The following is a 22119-nucleotide window of genomic DNA, read 5'->3' on the forward strand; positions in this document are numbered from 1 at the left end:
CATTACATTACGAATGAGCTATCAACACAGTCACAACAGTTATTCAACAATGCTTCATTTCATTTTTTTTGTATTAGTAACCGATAAACTATTTCTTGTATGGCAAACTATGAAACGTGGTCTGGTTTGATTTCGTCTAATCTCATGGTCCTGGTCACACACGTTTGTCTGGTCTGGTCACACGTGTCTGTCTGGTCTGGTCACCAGGTCCTGGGCACACATGTCTGTCTGGTCTGGTCACCAGGTCCTGGGCACACATGTCACATGTCTGTCTGGTCTGGTCATCAGGTCCTGGTCTCAAATGTCGGTCTGGTCTGGTCTCATGATCCTGATCTCAAATGTCGGCTTGGTCTGGTCTGGTATGATATCATGGTCCTGGTCTCAAATGTCGGTCTGGTCTGGTCTCATGGTCCTGGTCTCAAATGTCCGTCTGGTCTGATCTCATGGTCCTGGTCTCAAATGTTCGTCTGGTCTAGTATCATGGTCCTGGTCTCAAATGTCGGTCTGGTCTGGTTTGATTTGGTTCGGTTTGATCTGGTCTGGTCTAGTCTTGTCTGGTCTCGTTGTCCTGATCCCTAATGTCTGTCTGGTCTGATCACACATGTGTGTCTGGTCTGGTCACCAGGTCCTGGTTACAAATGTCTGTCTGGTCTGGTAACCAGGTCCTGGTCACACATGTCTGTCCGGTCTGGTCATCAGGTCTTGGTCTCAAAGGTCGGTTTGGTCTGATCTGGTATGATTTCATGGTCCTGGTCTCAAATGTCGGTCTGGTCTGGTCTCATGGTCCTGGTCTCAAATGTCAGTCTGGTCTAATTTCATGGTCCTGGTCACCCATATCTGTCTGGTCTGGTCACAAGGTCCTGGACACACATGTCTGTCTGGTCTGGTCACCAGGTCCTGGTCTCAAATGTCGGTCTGGTTTGGTCTGGTATGATCTCATGGTACTGGTCTCAAATGTCAGTCTGGTTTGGTCTCATGGTTCTGGTCTCAAATGTCCGTCTGGTCTGATCTCATGGTCCTGGTCTCAAATGTTCGTCTGGTCTAGTATCATGTTCCTGGTCTCAAATGTCGGTCTGGTCTGGTTTGATTTGGTTCGGTTTTATTTGGTCTGGTCTAGTCTTCTCTGGTTTCATGGTCCTGATCCCTAATGTCGGTCTGGTCTGGTTTTGTTTTGTTTGGTCTGGTCTGATAGCATGGTCATGGTCTCAAGTGTCGTCTGGTCTAGTATGGTCTGATCTGATCTCATGTTCCTGGTCTCAAATGTCTGTCTTGTCTGATCTCATGGTACTGGTCTCAAGTGTCGGTCTGGTCTGGCATCATGGTCGGTGTCTCAGGTGTCGGTCTGGCTGGTCTGGTTTGGTCTTGTCTGGTCTCATGGTCCTGGTCTCAAATGTCGATCTGGTCTGGTCTGGTATGATCACATGGTACTCGTCTCAAATTTCGGCTGGTCTGTTCTGCTTTCATTGTCCTGGTCTCAAATGATGGTTTGGTCCTGTCTGGTTTGGTCTGATCTGGTCTAGTATGGTGAAGTCTCATGGTTTTGTTCTCAAATGTCGGTCTGGCCTGATATCATGGTCCTGTTCTCAAATGACGGTCTGGTCTTGTCTGGCCTGATTTGTTCTGTTCTGGTCTAGTCTTGTATGGTCTCATTGTCCTGGTCTCAAATGTCTGTCTAGTCTGGTCTGGTCTCATTGTCCTGGTCTCCCGTGTTGGTTTTGTCTGGTATGGTCTGGTCTGGTCTAGTCTAGTCTGGTCTGGTCTGGTATAGTCAGGTCTGGTCTTATGGTCCTGGTCTCAAATGTCGATCTGGTCTGTTCTCATGGTCCTGTCCTGAAATCTCGATCTGGTTTGGTCTGTTTGGTCTGGTTTGGTCTTTTCTGGTCTAGTCTTGTCAGGTCTTGTCTGGTCTCATTGACCTGGTCTCAAGTATCGGTCTGGTCTGGTTTGATTTGGACACACATGTCTGTCTGGTCTGGTCACCAGGTCCTGGTCTCAAATTTCGGTCTGGTCTGGTCTAGTATGATCTCATGGTCCTGGTCTCAAATGTCTGTCTAGTCTGATCTCATGGTACTACATTTGTAGTCTCAAGTGTCGGTCTGGTCTGGCATCATGGTCGGTGTCTCAAGTGTCGGTCTGGCTGGTCTGGTTTGGTCTCTGGTCTGGTCTGGTCTGGTATGATCACATGGTACTGGTCTCAAATTTCGGCTGGTCTGTTCTGCTTTCATTGTCCTGGTCTCAAATATTGGTTTGGTCCTGTCTAGTATGGTGAAGTCTCATGGTTTTGTTCTCAAATGTCGGTTTGGTCTGATATCATGGTCCTGTTCTCAAATGACGGTCTGGTCTTGTCTGGTCTGATTTGGTCTGGTCTAGTCTGGTATGGTCTCATTGTCCAGGTCTCAAATATCGGACTGGTCTGGTTTGATTTGGTTTGGGCTGATCTAGCCTGATCTGATCTCATTGTCCTGGTCTCAAATGTCTGTCAAGTCTGGTCTGCTCTCATTGTCCTGGTCTCACGTGTTGGTTTTGTCTGGTATGGTCTGGTCTGGTCTAGTCTAGTCTGGTCTGGTCTGGTATAGTCAGGTCTGGTCATATGGTCCTGGTCACAAATGTCGGTCTGGTCTGTTCTCATGGTCCTGTCCTGAAATCTCGATCTGGTTTGGTCTGGTTGGTCTGGTTTGGTCTTTTCTGGTCTAGTTTTGTCTGGTCTTGTCTGGTCTCATTGACCTGGTCTCAAATATCGGTCTGGTCTGGTTTGATTTGAGTGGGTATGATCTGGTCGTATCTAATCTCATTGTCCTGGTCTCAAATATCGGCCTGGTCTGGTCTTTTTTGGTTTGGTCTGTTCTAGTCTGGTCTGATCTCATGGTCCTGGTCTCAAATGTTGGTTTGGTTTAGTCTGGTCTGCTATCATGGTCCTGGTCTCAAATGTCAGTCTGGTCTGGTCTGGTTTGGTCTGATCTGGTCTGATCTGGTATATGATATTATAGTCCTGGTCTCAAATGACGGTCTGGTCTTGTCTGATATAATGGTCCTGGTCTCAAATGTTGGTTTGGTCCTGTCTGGTTTGGTCTGACCTGGTCTAGTCTGGTGTAGTCTCATGGTTTTGGTCTCAAAGGTCGGTCTGATCTGATCTGGTCTTATCTCACTGTCCTGATATCAAATGCCAGTCTGGTCTGGTCTGGTCTTATCTCACGGTCCTGGTCTCAAATGTCGGTCTTGTCTTGTTCGGTCCGGTCCGGTCTAGTCTCATGGTCTTGGTCTCAAATGTGTGTTTGGTTTCGTCTTACCTGGTCTGATCTCATAGAGCAGAAACGTTATCAATATAAGAGAACAAACTGGCTGTATTACCTTACTTTAATCAAAGGCTTATATATAGTTGCCATTCAGACTTCTTGAAAATTACAGCCTAACAACCACAATAAAAAGGACATATTTGATAATTATCATATTATATCTTATTTTCGTCATTTTAAGTTAAACACATTATTTATGCGACGAAAATGTTTTTTTGTTAATGATAAATTTGTGAACAGGAAAGACTGTTTATTTCCTAAAACCTCCATATAGATCCAAGTTTATGGCGCTTCATAAATCTAAGCACGGTTTGAATGATGATACAGATAGGTATGCTGATTTTATAATATATTTGAATGTGTATGATAAATTTGAACAAGAGGCACAATGGACATATATCGCTCACCTTGTATTAATCTCACACCTGTAACCTTAGAAGTAGACTAAACTAAAGCTACAGGCAAACTTTCAGTGTCTTGACTTAAAGTCATTTACATGTAAAAGAACTTGTACATGTAACACATTCGACCCCGTGATCTTGAAAGTCTGTATAGGCCTTCATCGCAGAATGCAATTTCCCAAAAATGAAATATCACCACCCTAGACCTTTTGTTTACCAAGAAGATGACTTTTAAAGATGTATACACAATTGACAAGATGTGACCTTGAAAGTGTGTAAAGGTCATACATATGAACAAAATTGATAGCTTTTCATCTGAGCATGCTACTGGTCAGACATCACCACTCTTTGCACGTTGGTTATTCAGAAGAAGTCGTTAAAATTCATGTGAACCCTGTGTCCTTGAATATGATTCAATGTCAATTATTTTTTTTTTGTATAGAAGAATAAGTTTAAGGATTTGATATATTTTATCCTTGTGACTTTGAATATGGGCGAAGGTCATTCATTTGAACAAACTTGGTAGTCCTTCATGCCTGTATGGTACTAGCCAAATGCCATCGTCCTGGACCTTTTGGTTATTTATAAGAAGTCTTTTAAAGATTTCAACTCATTTGACCCCTGTGACCTTGAAAATTGGCAAAAAGCCCGCTATTCCTGCATGTTACAAGCCAAATAGCATCAACCAGGTCTTTTAAGTTATTAAGAATAAGTCGTTTAAAAATTTCACTAAAATATTAATACCTGTGACCTTAAATATAAAGCATGTGGCTGCATGCCACAAATTTAGTATGTAATACTCCGTCTTGTAAATTTGTAAGTGTCCCAGCTCTACGATATTAGCTGTGAGGTGATCTGAGTCTCTCAATTTTTTTTAGGTTAGGGACTACCCTTACCTACAAATGACGCAGTTGTTCCGCGAGTGTGGAAAAATTGTGGAAAATGTGTGGACATTTTGTTTTTACGCATATGACCGAGGGACTACCCTTACCTACAAATTACGCAGTTGTTCCGCGAGTGTGGTAAACATGTGGTAAATGTGTGGATTAATATATATGCATCTTTTACGCAAATGCGGAAACGATGCTGTGAAAAATGTGTGTAAAATATGCGGAAATTTGACTTAGTCGTTTTCAAATGTATTTTTGGACTTTTTCGAGGTTCAGCATTCTGCACTTTTTGAAAATGTTAAAAAAAAATAAAAAAAATCCCTGGTCCTGTATGCTAACGATATTTTAATCATATGAATAGCAGTTTCTTCAAAACACATGATTAAAAAACTCATACAACGAAATAGCAATGTGTCAAAGTTGTTACCATTCATATCGTACATACCAATCCTGTTTGGATTCTGAATTTATCTATCAATCAATGTGTTTTATTCAAATATGTTGAATTCATTGGGTTCATTGAAGGACAAATATATATAACAAGCACTTGAAGCAATTTGTATTTAGGTTTTAACATTGTAATTTCTAATAGTATGTTCTTGGTATGAACATTTTAAAAATCAATGGAAGCGCTTTTGCGGGATAAACCACACCCAAAACCATGACAAAACTGTAAGTGTCTACATATAAAAACATGACATTACAATGTGCTGATGACATCACAATCAATTAAGTCTCGAGCCGTGAATGTTGTGTCGTAGGCTGTTCAATGAAGGTCTGTATATATACGTACATTGTATGCATCATGTGTATCAATTAGCACACGATGCTGCCCAAATATTCAAATATTAGTCATTGCTTTACTCACTGACTGATTATTTATCTTCTTTATTTATTTCATGCGTCTAAAAAAAAAATTGAGTGTTTTCATTTTTTTTAATATGCAAACTTTATTATATATATATGTATTCTTTTTTTCTGGGATATAAACATTTCGGTACACACACAAACAAACAAACACTAACTCACACTTACCTCCAACACACTCATATATTCTTAACAAAACCTGTACATAGCTAACGATTGCATGTATCACTTTCGTACCTAAACATCAAAACGCACATTCAACACTTAACGGTAAACGCAACATAAACGGTACGCAGCGCAAGCGCAACGCACTTTCGGTAAAGGAAAACGGTCCTGGGTTTGTATATCCGCAGACACAGTGTAATATATATGGATGTACATCCATGTGATCCACTGTGTATACATTTATATAAACATACAAATAAACGGCGGATAAACATTTAAACACAACTTTTGTACACTACTTCTATTGAATCAAAACAAAATATTCAACTGATGTGGAAAAACCACAATGACATCACAAGGGTTTGTTACAAATGTCTAAAATACACATTTGCTGTTACTGGCCATAGCACACGTATATAGTGTATGTGTGCTGTGACCCATATCAGTATAGCATATGTGTATTTCAGACATTTGTAACGAACTCTTGAGGTTACATGCATACAGTGAACGGTGAAAGGTCACATTAACTGTTAAAATTTCGTCAAACAATTGATCGGTAGACCATGTGTCGTGGCTCAAGTAAAACTCTAGTTTCTTCTGGCCTTGACACTAAATAAATTAAAGACATTTTGACAAGATAAACGTCCGGAATCGGGCCAGAGCGCACGGCTATATCATAATGTGGAATTCTCAGAACCGTTTGGTAGCCCAACGTTTTGAGGCGCTAACAACAAACACTGGTATAGCACAACACATACCCCACATACGTCAATAAATTGGCTATTTATTTATCCAAAACCGGACTAATTATCAACAATAATTGCTGTATTCAGTCAGCAGAGTCAATTGTTTAAGTTTTCCTTCCTTATCGACGCCATTTTGTAGGTTATGGGAGTAACTAGTCAATAAACTGTCTGATTCGGACCAAAACGGAAAAGTATATTCTTATGAAGAAGAATTCTGGACCGCTGCTTTTTTTTGTTTAGCCCCTTTTCAAAAATGGCCGCTGCAAACTTCGATGAGCTGACGTCAGACGCTGAGCCCTGGCACCATTGTGGTAGCATATGTGTAAACTGTTCATGCCCAGTAATTGTATTGTATAGCGTTGGTATATCTTTTGTTTACATGTTATAAATACCAAATTTGTAAGCAGGATCACAAGCAACCGTACTTTCACTGGTGCATTAAATGTCATTCCATGTCCGACAAACAAAGATCAAAAATCTCAATCAGTATTTGAAATTGAGGTCAAAGGTCAAGAGTCAAATTGACCTTGTAACAATAGCTGAAAAATGCTTCAATGAAACCATAATTTCAGTACTTGAGATCAAGGTCATCCAAAGGTCTAATTGAGGTCATAGTGACCTCATTTTAAGATGGGTTTGAAGACAATTCATCACACAGCCGACCAGATATGCTCTTGAAACAATTCTTTCAGTACTTGAGTTCTAGGTAAAAGGTGAAATTGAGGTCACAGTGACCTTGTTTTTTTTTATTAAATTCCACACACCACACTCTCATTGTGTACCTATACACGAAGTTTGAAGCCCATTGATGAAACAGTGGAGATAATGAGACATGCTCTAAACTCATTATCTTAGTACGGGAGGTGAAAGTCAAATTGAGGCAACAGTGACCTAGTTTTAGGATGCGACACACTGCCTTCCCATGATGTACCTTTATAAAAGGTTTGGTGCCCATTTATGAAACAGCAGCTAATATGTTGCCTGGAAACCATTGTTTCAGTAATCAAGTTTAACGTCAAAGGTCAAATTGAGGTCACAGTGACCTTGTTTTAGGATGTGAGGTACAAATGCAAGGGTATTAAGTGACTGCGAATTCAATCGCATATGTGTGTTGTCATAGCAACCACATGGAGGCTCCTATTTGGTCGAAATTTAGATATGGTTCGTTGTTTTTTTTTATTAAAAATTGGATATAGGGGTATTAGGGGACTTCAGAATTCAATCGCATAGGTTTCGTTGCCATAACAACCACACGGAGGCTTCTGATTGGTCGCAATTTAGAAATTGTTCGATTTCACTCAAATTTAGTTTGTATACTGTAGTTGTACTATGGCTTTGCGATCAGTTTCTTATGCATTTGCGATTTTTGGGGCAGTTTGGTGGACATCTGTAATGGTCCCCCATTACAAATAGTACTTGTTCTTTTTATCACTATTATTATTCTCCTCCCGCCTTAAAATGTATCCGACACATTTCTCGAAAACTATTGGACGGAAATGAAAGAACTTTACACAAGGTAAGGGTGTGTACAAATGACCCTTTATTTTCCGATCGGTCATTAAAGATGACCTCCACGACCTCTGATTGGTCGAAAATAGGTATTGGTCGATTTTGCTCAAATGTAAAATATAGGTGTATATATGCGCTGCAAACATAGCTGCGGGGGTTTGGGGGACTTCTGTAATGGTCCCTCATTGCAATTAGAACTTGTTATTATTATCATTCTCGTTTTCCCGCCGTAAAACTTTGTTCGCGCGTTTTATCACAAACCTTTTGTTGGATTCCAATGACACGTCACATGAGTATTGGGGAGTATGCCTTAATGTGCAGGACTGAAAAAAGGCACGTGATGGCAGGAAAGAGCTGACCAGGTATGTGATGCATGTGATTAAAATCGAAATATTCTTCTGAACAAGGACACTGGGAAAAGTCTTTTAAAGACAATTAAGTTGCCATCACATCATGGAATCATCTTAATAAAAAAAAAACTGAAGTTTGGAGCCTATATAAATGACATAATTGAGACTTTCTGTGGATTCTTTGTCACATACTGTTGCTATATTTAGACCGAGTTACCTGGACAGCTATATTAAGACACTGTGGGCACGGTTCATGCACGTACCTGTCAAACGTTTTGCTATTTGTACCCATCGAACTTGCTATATCAGTACACATCATGTCTAGTTCTAAATCCAATATTCTAGTTACTGTACTTGTGAGACTCCGGTCATAACCCGAGACCAGGATGAAATGTTCTGTTCAGGGGTTACGAACAATACAAACATTACCGATCTCAAACGAAAAGGGTTGTGTAGCCCTCTTTTCCCTGATGAACATGTGTCATTACCCAAACGGTCTACTGGTGAGAATATGCCGACTTCTAAAACGGATGACCTATCTGATGCCCCCAGCCCCAGTCCCGGGCTGAGTCAAATTTAGGCACCTTGTACTCTACAGAATTCCTCAATAAGCTTGTTGACATGTTAGCACCTGTCGTTGCTTCTATTGTAACATTATCGATTGAAAACATTCTAGTGAAACACGCAAAGCCTCAGATTGAAGCAAACGTTAACGAACTCTCGTCCGAGCACCTTAACGACGTTATTGAACGTAAATTTGACGCGGCTGTCTCCCCTACACACCGAGATCCAACGACAGGCCGATGAACTAAGACTCCATACGACGGAGTGTGACCTTGAGGAATTACAACAGTACTCCCGTAGAACGGCATTGAAATTTCACAACGTGCCCATCCCCCAGGCTGGATGACATTTCGAGAGCCCACGTGATCGGCACACCGAGTAACCAGAGGATCACTGTTATCGCCCGGTTTATCCGATACACAGACAGACAACGCATCTACGACAACCGATTTCAACTAAAGAACCACAGACAGCACATACTAATTACAAAAAGCCTCACAAGGCCAAGTCAAAAAATTAGTATCGAGACTGAACATTCAAACTTGATCAGATCCAGTACCTCCAAACAATCAGCCACAAAGTCCCTCGGTAACCCATATGTAATTGACACAATAACATGTACAGTTACATATTTAGACAAATCATCCAATGTGTGCATTATGTATACATCAACAGACAAAGATCAATAGTTTATATATATTAATGTTTATCCATGTCGTATGCTGACTTTATACAGGTACCTGACGCTCACCGGGAACTTTTAGTGGAGACTGGTTACACTTACCATATGTATAACGAACAGGCGGACATGTGCGTGTATGTGTACGTAGCCAATACATGAATATGAGCTACACGCTACTGTCGTATTGTGTGTGTTCGAACATATTTCTCTCCAGCTATGTGAATTTGTCTCCTACTCGGCCTTTTTGTTTAGTCGGGGCCCTGTTTCAAATAAAGTCGTGGTAATACTTGCCTTTATTTATTGACTTACCTGTGTGTTTTCGAACCATATGTGTGTACCCTTACACGTAGCAACATAATGTATACATGTGCTATAATATATACCCTGATCATTGAATTCGTAAGACTAGTCCATTAACGTATCCATTTTATACTCAAGAAACATTTTTTTACGGCTACCAATGGCGGTATATATCTCAATCGGAATATTGTCTGATGTTTTTCATCCGGGGTGTTTGATATTTTCGAATACATTTTATTTTACAACAATAACAAAACTGTTTCTTTATTTAAAAAAATCATCTATTCTTAGTTAAAAAATTGCAATCCATACATCAGTTAATCTGGAAAAAAAAATTGCTATAGGAATTTACAATAGCATCAATAGTGAAGCGATTAATTCCTTACTGATTACACACGCATTCAGTGAGGAACAAAAAAGTGCGATGAATTTTCACTTTGCCTCGGATATACAATGGATAAACGCTTAGTCTGAGAATGTCCTGCAGGTACATATTTATTATGTATTACTACGAATCCGAAATAAGGCTGGACAATCTACTTATCAACATGGAATGAGGAATATAAGCTATTGATTAGATGGGGATGCCGAATTGATAACAACACGAAGTGAAATTTTATCTAAAGTGTTTTGTAAATAAAGGTACCGTTAGAAACAAAAACGTATCCCCAAAATAAAGACTTTCTTCCTTTCAATCGACAGCTGACATATGCTGCTTATTTCAATCACTTGTTTTTTCTGACGTCATCTCTCATTTTTGAATAGAGCGAGCTTCTTTAAACTTGCCTAATTTACATGTAATAGATGAGTTTGAAGGATATCAAATGACGAGATGTTCGATGTACAGCATACCTGATATGGATTGGTTGATTGATTTAACTATCAATTTTTTCACTCATTCATTTTTGAAATACGCAGCAGAAGTCTTCAAATATCTTCACATATTCAATAAGACTATGAACAAAATATAGATGCTCGATTACGTGGTATGTAAGAATCAATAATACCTCTGTCCAATTTATTCATGCACACCTGGAACGCATACGCGTGCAGCATAAGGCACAACCTAACGCGCGCAAATAAAATGCACGTGCGCGCACCTTCTTAAACACATTAAAACGCAATATAGTTCACCTAAATTGTGAGAGAATTAACACTTCTTAAATAACAATTTATATAACACAACACATAGTCAACAACAATGGCAATATTCCAATGACAAAGGTAACTTAAGTAATAAAAACACCTGAACTTTTTACACAACATGAGCTTACTAAAGCAGACGTGAAATCAGTTGCTCTGGAAGGGTACATACATTTCATTTTTTCTCATAAATTATAACAATATCTAGTTGTAACAGGGACCGTTACTTAATGCTCCCAAACTAACCCTGTAGTCGCAAATGATGCTGCAAAAATATCACAATGCCATAACACATCAGCATACAGATCTGAACAAAATCGGTCAATTTCTAAATGTCAACCAATCAGGACCCGACCTAACACGGACATATTATAAAATAACAAAAAACCGAAAGCCACTGAATTGATTTTAGTGTCATTGCTAACTTTAATACAGAATTTAAGGGATATAGGACACTGCATAATTGAGACTTTTCCAAAGCTAGGCTGCAACAGCCATTTGGGGTAGATGTTGACTTTAGTTTTGCCATCCAAGAACACCATCGAAATATTAATTGTACCAACCTATATTGCAGTTCATAAAACAAAACAGAAATTAGTAAAGCCTATATACAATGTTTATGTCTCAGCAAATGAAAGGCCATGATTTCACTAATATCATAAGTGTCTGCGCTAACTTCACTAAAGTGGGATGGGGGTGGTAGGGGGTTTCAATTTTCTTTTGGTGAGGTGTAGACCTAAACCTTATCGCAATAAAAACACCCATTAAAATTCAAATGATTTTTTGTTTGTTTTTCGTTGGAGCATAAAACTGAAATTCTCAAAAAGTCTGATTTTCCCCCAAAATAATGTTGTCAAACTGATAAAGCACTGAAGGATCATTTTTGATGCAACCAAAACTAAGGATCATATACTACAGTAAACATATAAAAATATCTTGCTATGGTCAACAGCAAGGAGCTATCTCAAGTAATGATATTTTCCAACAAAATGTGTTCATCTTAGAATAAAAGTATCTTATAACTTGTGTATACCAAATATCTTTTGATTATAATAGGAATAGGTCGTGAACTACCAGTGATAAAATATCAATCCAAAATGTGTGGTGTAACATATTCAAAGAAGGGATCAAATGACCATATGGTCTATACATCAGAATTCATGGCTTTGTGTATAGTCTATTCATTATGACTGAAACAGACAGAAAAGAAGGAAATATTTGTTCAAGTTTAAATGGAATGAGTATTAAATCAACAAAGATCATGTTTCGAACAGATTTGTTGGTTTATTTCTTTTCAAGATGGCCACAAAAACATTCATTCTCCTGCCTAATCAGTTGTCAGATTCCCAGACCAAATTTCTTGCAACATAAATAGAATTAAGAGATTTTGTGTTTGTTCGATACTTTGTTTTCATATATTTATTAGAGTTTTATGCCGTTTTAACAGCTGATGACATTTACAGATAATTTTTTGCAAGACGCAAGAGTATGATATGTGTTCTATGGCAGACTTGGAAAAGGAAGGAAGAAAAACAAAGATGCTTGGTTTTGAGTTTGTTTTCAAACTGGTGATTTTAGATTCACAAGAAAACAACTTATTTCAAGATTTGTTGGAACATCTTAGCCCTTTGGTGCAACCGTTTTGGATTTTAAAGATAATAATGTATACTTGATGTATGAGCACACATTCCTATACTTCTTTGACCAATTCGGCATTGGCAGTAGTAATCTTTTATTGGATTATTATCATTTGATGTCGTGCTGTAACGAATCCAAACATTACATTTAGTCTAGTTTTTGTCTGGAATAAATCTGGCAACAGATGAGGTCTTGATAGTGCTGATTCACCCATATTTCATAATCTTTACGAATTCTGACTCTGCTCATTTGGAGAGAGCTGGTTGTTTTCACCCTATGAGCCAAACAGTTTTTTTTCTGTGAGAAGAATCTTCGTTTGATGTGCGAGTTCTCTGTCTTTTCTGTCAGTGTCCGGTAATCTTTGATAAATTACTCCCCGTATCTAATTGAGACATGTAGTCACAATCTTTAGCACTCCCATAAGTATATCAATGAAGCAATTTTATATTAATTGAGTTCAAAAAAAATCTTAATACGGCAATGAAAAGACCCTACAATCCATAGGGATTTAGTAACTGTTCTGTCAATGTTAGCTTGTATATCAGAGTGTTGTCTCTGACCAGTCTTAAAATATGCGTGCATACTGGTATTAATACCATATACCTCTAACATTGGCAGGACATCTTTAAAACTACGACCAACGACTACATTGTCGTCTTGCCTATGATGTGAGCTTGTCTATGATGTTTTTGTAATGCTTGTATCATTTTGGCTTCCACAGAATAGTCATACTGTGTTCAAAATAATGTAGCCATCCGGTAGAGTTATGTTCATGAATTTAAGATAATTATGGTCCTTCTGGCCACCGTAAGACATTCTCTGAAGCTTATTGAGAGCACCTTTTAAAAAAAAAAAATATAAATATATATTTTTTAATGTATCATCTAGTATGGCAGTCACTCTGTCTCACAAGAAGGTTTCTGAGAATACAGGATTGTATGAAAATATGTTCCCTACTTAAATGGTCAGGACGAAGGAACACTGGAACTATAGATTTATTGAATGCGTGTACTACAGACTCAAAGGTTTTTGAAATACTAGGCAGAGCAATGCCAAGAGTGGAACCCTTAATTACAAGAGATATCAGTTTTTATCATAACCCAAAACAGTAAAAGAGCATTTTGTGCAGTTTTGGTATATACTGAAGAAGAAAGAAATGAGGCAAATTACATATGCAGCAAGGGTCATCCAAGAGACAAAAAATGAGAATGAAGGCTTATTGATTCTTTGACAAGATGTACGACACTTTTAAAAGGTCACCAATTATTTCAAATGATCACCTTCATGATTGAGAGTTCAAAGACTCTCTTCCTTATAGGATAACCTGTGTACAAGGGTTTAGGTCAATGCCAATAAGGTGAAATGAATACATATTGTTAAAACAAAAGACAACATTTTATATGTGAACAGGATCCGTAAAACAGGTCCTTGATTGTTTAGAAAAAAAACTACTAGTAGTTTCATCTTCAAAACGTTCTGTTTCAAATTCTCTTTAGTCTCTTTAAGTCAGTATTTCCAAAAGCCATTTTAGAGTAATTTACGAGATTTCGCGAAGTTAGGATGGCGACCTTCACCAATACATTCACTCTTCATTATGAGATGAATATAAACAACTGAGTAAGATATATCACCTAAAAGCAATGTAAAAACTGAAGTCTGATGATAAAATGTTTAAATAAGAGGCCCATGGACCTTAACGGTCACCTGAGTTATGTAAAAACTGATGTTATCGATGTTGCCAAATGAAAAAGAAATCATTTTGGATGAGAAATCGTGTCGAGGTGAAAAATCGTGTTGCGAACGTAGCAATTTTAGAAATCATGTCGGGGTGAGAAATCGTGTTGCGAAACGTAGCAATTTTAGAAATCATGTCAGGGTGAGAAATCGTAACGTAACACCCCCACTGTTCGCGTCAATGCTGAGTACGTAGCCGTACACTTGTGTACATGTGTGGATTACAGACTCGACCGCCGTCCTGTAACAGTGTTTTTTTTAAAGATCATGGGTAACGATATAGTGTCCTACAAAGAGCCGATCGGCTGTTTCTACCTTCGTACACACAGTGATCAATCTAAAAAACAGTATATTTTCTAAATAAATCTCCGTAAATTACTAGGTGGCTGCATGCCCGGTATTAGATATGTTCTTATATGCCATACATTTGATCTTACCTAGCATTAATATCTTATTGATAATTCGAACTTTCTGTTTATTCTCCAACTCCTTCTCTTATCTAGTAATGATATACATCCTAATCCAGGACCTGATGATCTCCACAAAGACTATTCTATTTTCCACCTTAATATTCGCAGTCTTAGAAATAAGTTAACTCACCTAGAACTTGTAGCGTTGGTCTTTGTTGTTGTCTGTATTACTGAGACCCATCTTGATATATCCTAAGCAGACGACGACGTACTCCTAGATGGTTATGATATGCACCGTAAAAACCGTGGAACACCGGGTGGGGGATACATTTTTACACTTCCAGCCTCATGACTGGGTCTAGAACGAATATTCATATGTACCCTGCCTACTCTCCGCTCCAACGACCATTTATCAGAAATCGACCGTCCGTCATCCAGAGCTACGTTAACGCAGCTAGACTGAGTCATTTGCACACGTCGTGGAGCTGACCTAGAATTCCAGGTAGTTTGAATGGGTAGATATCAAGTTTCGTACAAAATAAATTCTTTTATGCACAGTATATAGAAATGTGTAAAATGCAAAAATCGTTCTACGATGGCCGATAGCGGCCGAAAGAACACTCATATTAGTCAAAAGTGTTTTGTTTGACAGTTTGTCAAATTATAAGTGGGCATTTTAACCATTTTGTAAAAAGTGTAAACTGTCATCACACTTTGTCAATTCATGTGTGGCAGTTTACTCATTTTACTTTCACAAAAAAAAAACATTGGGGGAGGAGGGAGAGACGGAAGTAGGGTCACATTCTAAGGGTTTAAACAGAAATCACACGGATTAGACAGTATTTTTAACTGTTCATCGTGTACACTGGAAGCAAGATGGAGTTCCTTCTATGAGGTGAGTAAAACGATGCTGTTTAAAAAGTGTTTGTATTATAAATATATATGTATACTGTTTTGAATATGTTAACTAATGATTTATTGACATTCACAAGTTCAATACTGAAGGTAGCACTAGACTCGACTGGCAGCAGGATAACTTTTCTTGGTCATGTTACACACCGTGTGCTTGATCTGAAGGTCACAAATAGGAGGCTAATAGTTGTTTTAAAGTCTTTTTGATAGAAATAATGGCATAATCAAAGTCTGCATATATTTTAACCAAAATGTTTGATATACTCTTCTTTAATATTGCACAGAGTTGTTACAATATTGGTACAATAGTTCATACCATTAACTTAACTTATCCGGGAGAACACGGTAATGATAATTGTAATTATTGTAATACTCAGTGACTTTTGACAAATTAGTCGTACAATGTATACATATCATGTTATTTTCAGTGACATTCCAAAACGCAGACTGAACCTCAAGACAGTAAGTATAATGTAGTGGTATGTAATGTTCAACCCTTCGATTTGATGTATGCGTTGTATCTCCTAATACGCATAATGTATCCACTGTTACATGTTATAGTATAATAATATATTTGAGATATACATATGTATTACATTTTATCGTTGCGGACATATGTTGCGCAGTCATTAGCTCCTTCGGGTGTCCGTTTACATAAGTATGCTAAATGCTTCAATCCCTTTCGAAAATTCAAATAATATGCGGATTATTTTACACACAAAATTTCACGAAATATATATTATTAAGCTAATGTTCACGAACTGAAACTTCATATATTAAAATGGAATGTGAAATTGTTTTGCATGCCTTATTGAATGCCTTATAAGCTGAAAGTGAGGAATATGTCGAACATTTTATCAATATAATCAATACTGCTTAGTTTTTAAAACGATTTTCGAAAATATCATTTTCTACCACGTCACAATCATTGAGCTGTTGTATAAAATTTGCAGAAAGCATGACATGTCTAGAATTTTGAACAGTCAATAATTTCATGTGATTAATTTCTACGCTACTATGGATTATCTTTTGTTCATTTTAGTCAATCCTTTTCTTATCGTAAATGCAAAAAGATACCTTACATATTGAGAAATATCCGATTTACTCAGCAAACAAACTGATTATAATGACTTATTTTGATATGAATTTTCAGTTTGTGAACATTAGCTTAATGATATATATTTCGTGAAATTTTGTGTGTGAAATAATCCGCATATTATTTGTATTTTCGAAAGGGCTTGGACCATTTAGCATACTTATGTAAACGGACACACAAAAGAGCCAATGACTGCGCAAACATATGTCCGCAACGATAAATTTAATATATCTCAAATATATTATTATACTATTATCCGTGGATACGTTATGCGTATTAGGAAATACAACGCATACATCAAATCGAAGGGTTGAACATTACATACCACTACAGTATACTTACTGTCTTGCGGTTCAGTTTGCATTTCGGAATGTCACTGAAAATAACATGATACATCTGTATGTATACTACTAATTTGTCAATAGTCACTGAGTATTACAATAATTACAATTATCATTACCGTGTTCTCCCGGATAAGTTAAGTTAATGGTATGAACTATTTATCAAGATTGTAACAACTCTGTGCTATATTCAAGAAAGAGTAAATCAAACATTACGGTTAAATAGTATGCAGACTTTGACTATGCCATCACAAAGGACATACACAAACGACATTGACTGTGCGCATGATGATAAGAAATGCAATATTTTGTCATCATTTCCTTTCGAAAATTTCACACGAAAAACTTTGATAGGAGGCACTGTAGTGCTAGGACGACGGGCTCCTGACCGAAAGGTTGCGGGTTCGAGTCACGTCACGTGTTCCAGTCTACTCAGCTGTAAAAGTGTACGTGGTTAGGCAGTGCTAAAATTGTTGCTAGTTGTGAGCGCCGAAATGGCATCAACGGCTGTATGCTCCCCAAGGAGTTGAGAAATACATGAGCTGGTTGCATAGGTCTTATAACCTCGTCTAATAAATTGTTACCCGCTTTGAGACGACCTTCGAACTAGGTTGTGATAAAGGTGGTTATGAGAACCTCGACTGATATATCTACAGTCCATGTGAAACGTAATGTGTTACTTATTTGGTTTCTTTTTAAGGCTCATTGTACCTGTGTATGTGCTTCTTTTCCATTGTAATTTTTCTTTCCGTTGCCTTTTCATTCAAAACTAATTCTGAAATACTGAAGACAAAAAATCCAACGTACCTCATATAATGAAGTGATATAAAGTCCTTCACGAACGATTCAAATCAGTCTCGAATTCACTTTATATACTTAATATCCCCACTTTATTACTATCAAACATACTTAACTTTATCTTAGACACAGACACAAGTATTATAATAAGCAGGGTGATGCTCTCACATCAGTATCATCCGCGTTGGTATAGACAGAAACTTCTTTACACTCCTATACTGCATTAGCATTAGCATATATATTTGTTGATACCGGTCTAGTCAAGTCGAACACATAGGTTAACACGCTACCCTAATTGATGGCACACCAATCCAAAAGTTCACACATCTGATAAGTCATATTCAAAGTACCAAATTTAATATTTGTACTAACATGTAAGGATTGAACAGCACTTTTTCAATTTCATGCTGGTATGATCACAAATCGGTTAGATCTTCATTTTAAATATGTATGTGACTGATTTGCGTTCATACCAGTTAATACTACTTTACATAGCACTAGTAATACATATTCATTGTATTGGTTACCTGTACGAAATATTTCCCTGTACAAAGTTTTAATGTACATAGCTCCTACGTATTACAGGAGCCCATCACCCTTTATAAGCCATCGGGCACACTGAAGCACTGAGACAGCATCCGTGTTATGTGCCCAAAATAATGTCATACTATAACCTATGCCAACTGATCTCTCGTTAGAACCCAACTTTTTAACATCTGTTTTTATGTCTCTGAAATCACATGTAAACGTGATCGCATCCTTCACCGACACGAAGATAGAGGAATTGTGCAGGAGTATTCATGGTGTCAACGGAGTTCCTAATATATTTATAAATAATTCATTAACTTCAGATCAATGGTCACGCTTGTAATGTGAAGCGCTTTTAAAGATTTTAACGGTGTATAGAAATGTAATGTACATCATACACAAATCGCACTGTATAAAGGCCTTCCAATGGCCCTTTGATGTACGCCGACAGAACACCGACTTCCGTCATTGAGATGAAACCTGCATGGATGGAATCATGTTGGCGAAAAACCCGTAAACCAACCAATCAACCTGTTGATGTAGTATCTCACACTTTTCAATCTTTTTAATTCATCTCAACACCTTTGAATTATATAGAGGGATACAGTTTAATGAAAACGGAGATGTACAGCAGTTACATATAATAAATACTTCCATGCAGGGGAACGGACAGGATTAATCTTTTTGATAAAAGTACATAATGTTTTTAGGAATTTCTTTTAGATGACATTGTAACCTTCAGCGATAATACACTATGACGTCTAATTAACATAGAGGATAGAACAATTTTCCTTTCATTATCTAATGCCGGACATTCAAATATATAATGAGATTCATCTCCGATATCTCTTACATTACACAATTGACAAATACGTTCGTGTATTGGTATATTACCGGCTTCTACAGGTAAGTTACTATTTCTGGTTCTAAACCTACAAAGAGTATAAGCATATTTTTTTGAGAGAATATTTAAGTAGTTTTCAAACACAACTTCTTTCTTAACAACTCTGTATATGGTGGATTTTAAAGAGTCTCTGCATATTTCTGCCCAGTTTTGTTTGTACTGATCAGACAAGTTAAGTTTTATTTTTGAAACAAACCACTTTGGATTAATTGGATTATGATACTGAATTAAGACCGTTGATGGTTGGTACTGTATACAGCACTGACATATGCAATAGTATTAATAGTCTTATAAAAGTTGGGTTAAACATGACGTTTTATTCAAGGATATGTATACAAACATGAATTCGAACTGCACAATAATTATATAAAAGACACCATGCAACGTAAAGAGGATATTGAATGGTTGTTCGTTGAATGCCATATGTTTCATGAGTATGGCAGAATATCAATATTTTTCTCGAGTTTGGTATATTCTGCCACACAAGTAAAATATCAAGATTCAAGAAGATTCAAGAAATTTTATTTACCGTCGCATATTACAAACAAAATACCATTAGTACTGTAGTGCCATTCTTGCGACAAACATAGGTATACACATATTAGGTAATTTAACAACCAAATATCACAGAATACCAAAATGGAAGAGAGACTCAAATTTATACATTATATAGCATATCACATATAAAGTAGAAATAATATCACAAAAGATAAATTCCTGAGGTGAATATCACTTTGTGTTGGTGCAAACTGCACAAGACAAAAAATCCAACGTACCTCATATATTGAAGTGATATAAAGTCCTTCACGAACGATTCAACAACAAAGTTCTCCAAACTGTTCAAAATATCTGGAATAAAACCTGTTTATATTGCTGCTTTTTAACAGTAGATGAAATGATACAAAGCAGTCTCGAATTCACTTTATATACTTAATATCCCCACCTTATTACTAGCAAACATACTTAACTTTATCTTAGACACAGACACAAGTATTATAATAAGCAGGGTGATGCACAATCATCCACGTTTTCTGCCACACAAGTAAAATATCAAGATTCAAGATTCAAGAAGATTTAAGAAATTTTATTTACCGTCGCATATTACAAACAAAATACCATTAGTACTGTAGTGCCATTCTTGCGACAAACAGGTATACAAAACTAAACGATATCTTGCCATACATTGTGGTATTCACCCTTGGAATCTTCAGAGTGTTCTATCTTCTAAAATTATATAAAACATTTCTTTGTTCAATAAGATCATGTAAAAATGATGATGAAGTGCCATTTATAATCTTGAAAGTTTCTATGGCCATCGTTTTAAAACGAGCAACATGTAAAAAATCAAGCTTGTTTCTTTTCAATATTTCTAAAACTGATGACGTGTAGTCATTTTAAATAAACCGTAGAGCCCTCTCTTGGATCAAGATGCCATACCCGTTCAATGGTATTAAACGGGTGACATACAGTTAGTATAACATACAGTTCGTAAAACATACAGTTGAATTAACATACAGTTAGTATAACATACAGTTCGTATAACAAACAATTTTTATAGCATACTGTTAGTATTGCATACAATTCGTATAGCATACAATTCGTATAGCATACAATTCGTAAAGCATACAATTCGCATAGCATACAATTAGTATAACATACAGTTCGTATATCATACTGTTCGTATAACATACAGTTAGTACAGCATACAGTTATCATAACATACAATTCGTATAACATACAATAAGTATAACATACAATGAATATAACATACAGTTTGTATCATATACATTTAGTATAACATACAGTTCGTATAATATACCATTATTATGACATACAGTTAAGTTAACATACATTTTGTATAACATACAATACGTAGAACATACAGTTAATATAACATACAATTATTTTAACATACAGTAAGTATAGCATACAGTTAGTATAGCATACAGTTATCATAACATGCAGTTCGTACATCAAACAATTAGTATAACATACAGTTCGTACAACATACAGTTCGTATAATATACAATTATTTTAACAAACAGTAAGTATAGCATACAGTTAGCATAACATGTAGTTAGCATAACATACAATTAGTATAACATACAGTTAGTAAAACATACAGTTCGCATAACATACAGTTCGTATAACATACAGTTCTTATAATATATAATTATTATCACATACAGTTAGGGTAACATATAGTTAGGGTAACATACAGTTAGTATAACATACAGTTAGTCTAACATACAGTTTTTATAACATACAGTTCGTATAGCATACAGTTAGTTTAACATACAGTTTGTATAACATACAATAAGTATAACATACAATTTGTACAACATACGGATATCATAGCATACAGCTAGTATAACATACAGTTAGTATAACAAACAGTTAGTATACATGTAACAAACAGTTCGTATTACAAACAGTTCGTATAATATACAGGTAGTATAACATACAGTTATCATTACATACAATTCGTATGGCATACAATAAGTATAACATACAGTTAGTACATCATAATACATGCAGTTATTGTAACATACAGTTTGTTCAACGTACAGTTAAGGAAGGTAACCAACAGTTTGTATACCATATAGTTCGTATAACATACAATTATTATAACATACAGTTAGTATAACATACATTTAGTATAACATACAGTTAGTATAACATACAGTTAGTAAGTATAGCATAAAATTAATATAACATACAGTTCGTAAAACATACGGATCGTATAACATACAGTTTGTATAACAAACAGGTAAAATAGCATACAGTTACCATAACATACAATTCGTACAGTTAGAATTACGCCCAAGTATCCACTTTTTGTGGCACG

The 22119-nt window shown here is 36.7% G+C and overlaps 1 protein-coding gene across 2 annotated transcripts in view; it reads right to left on the bottom strand.

Moving 5' to 3' along the window:
- LOC110448668 (alpha-(1,3)-fucosyltransferase C-like) overlaps positions 1–20791 on the bottom strand; it is a 36488-nt gene extending 15697 nt beyond the window's left edge. The window contains exon 1 of one of the 2 annotated variants that reach the window (XM_021495049.1): positions 20048–20791. The gene's annotated coding sequence lies outside the window, so the exon portion shown is untranslated. Of the gene's footprint in view, positions 1–14882; positions 15192–20047 lie in introns of those variants that run through there. The other variant, XM_021495048.1, reaches the window with a different exon arrangement.
- Positions 20792–22119: the final 1328 nt, after the last annotated feature.

The sequence above is a fragment of the Mizuhopecten yessoensis genome, unplaced genomic scaffold, assembly GCF_002113885.1.
Source record: "Mizuhopecten yessoensis strain PY_sf001 unplaced genomic scaffold, ASM211388v2 scaffold4123, whole genome shotgun sequence".
Lineage (NCBI taxonomy): Eukaryota > Metazoa > Mollusca > Bivalvia > Pectinida > Pectinidae > Mizuhopecten > Mizuhopecten yessoensis.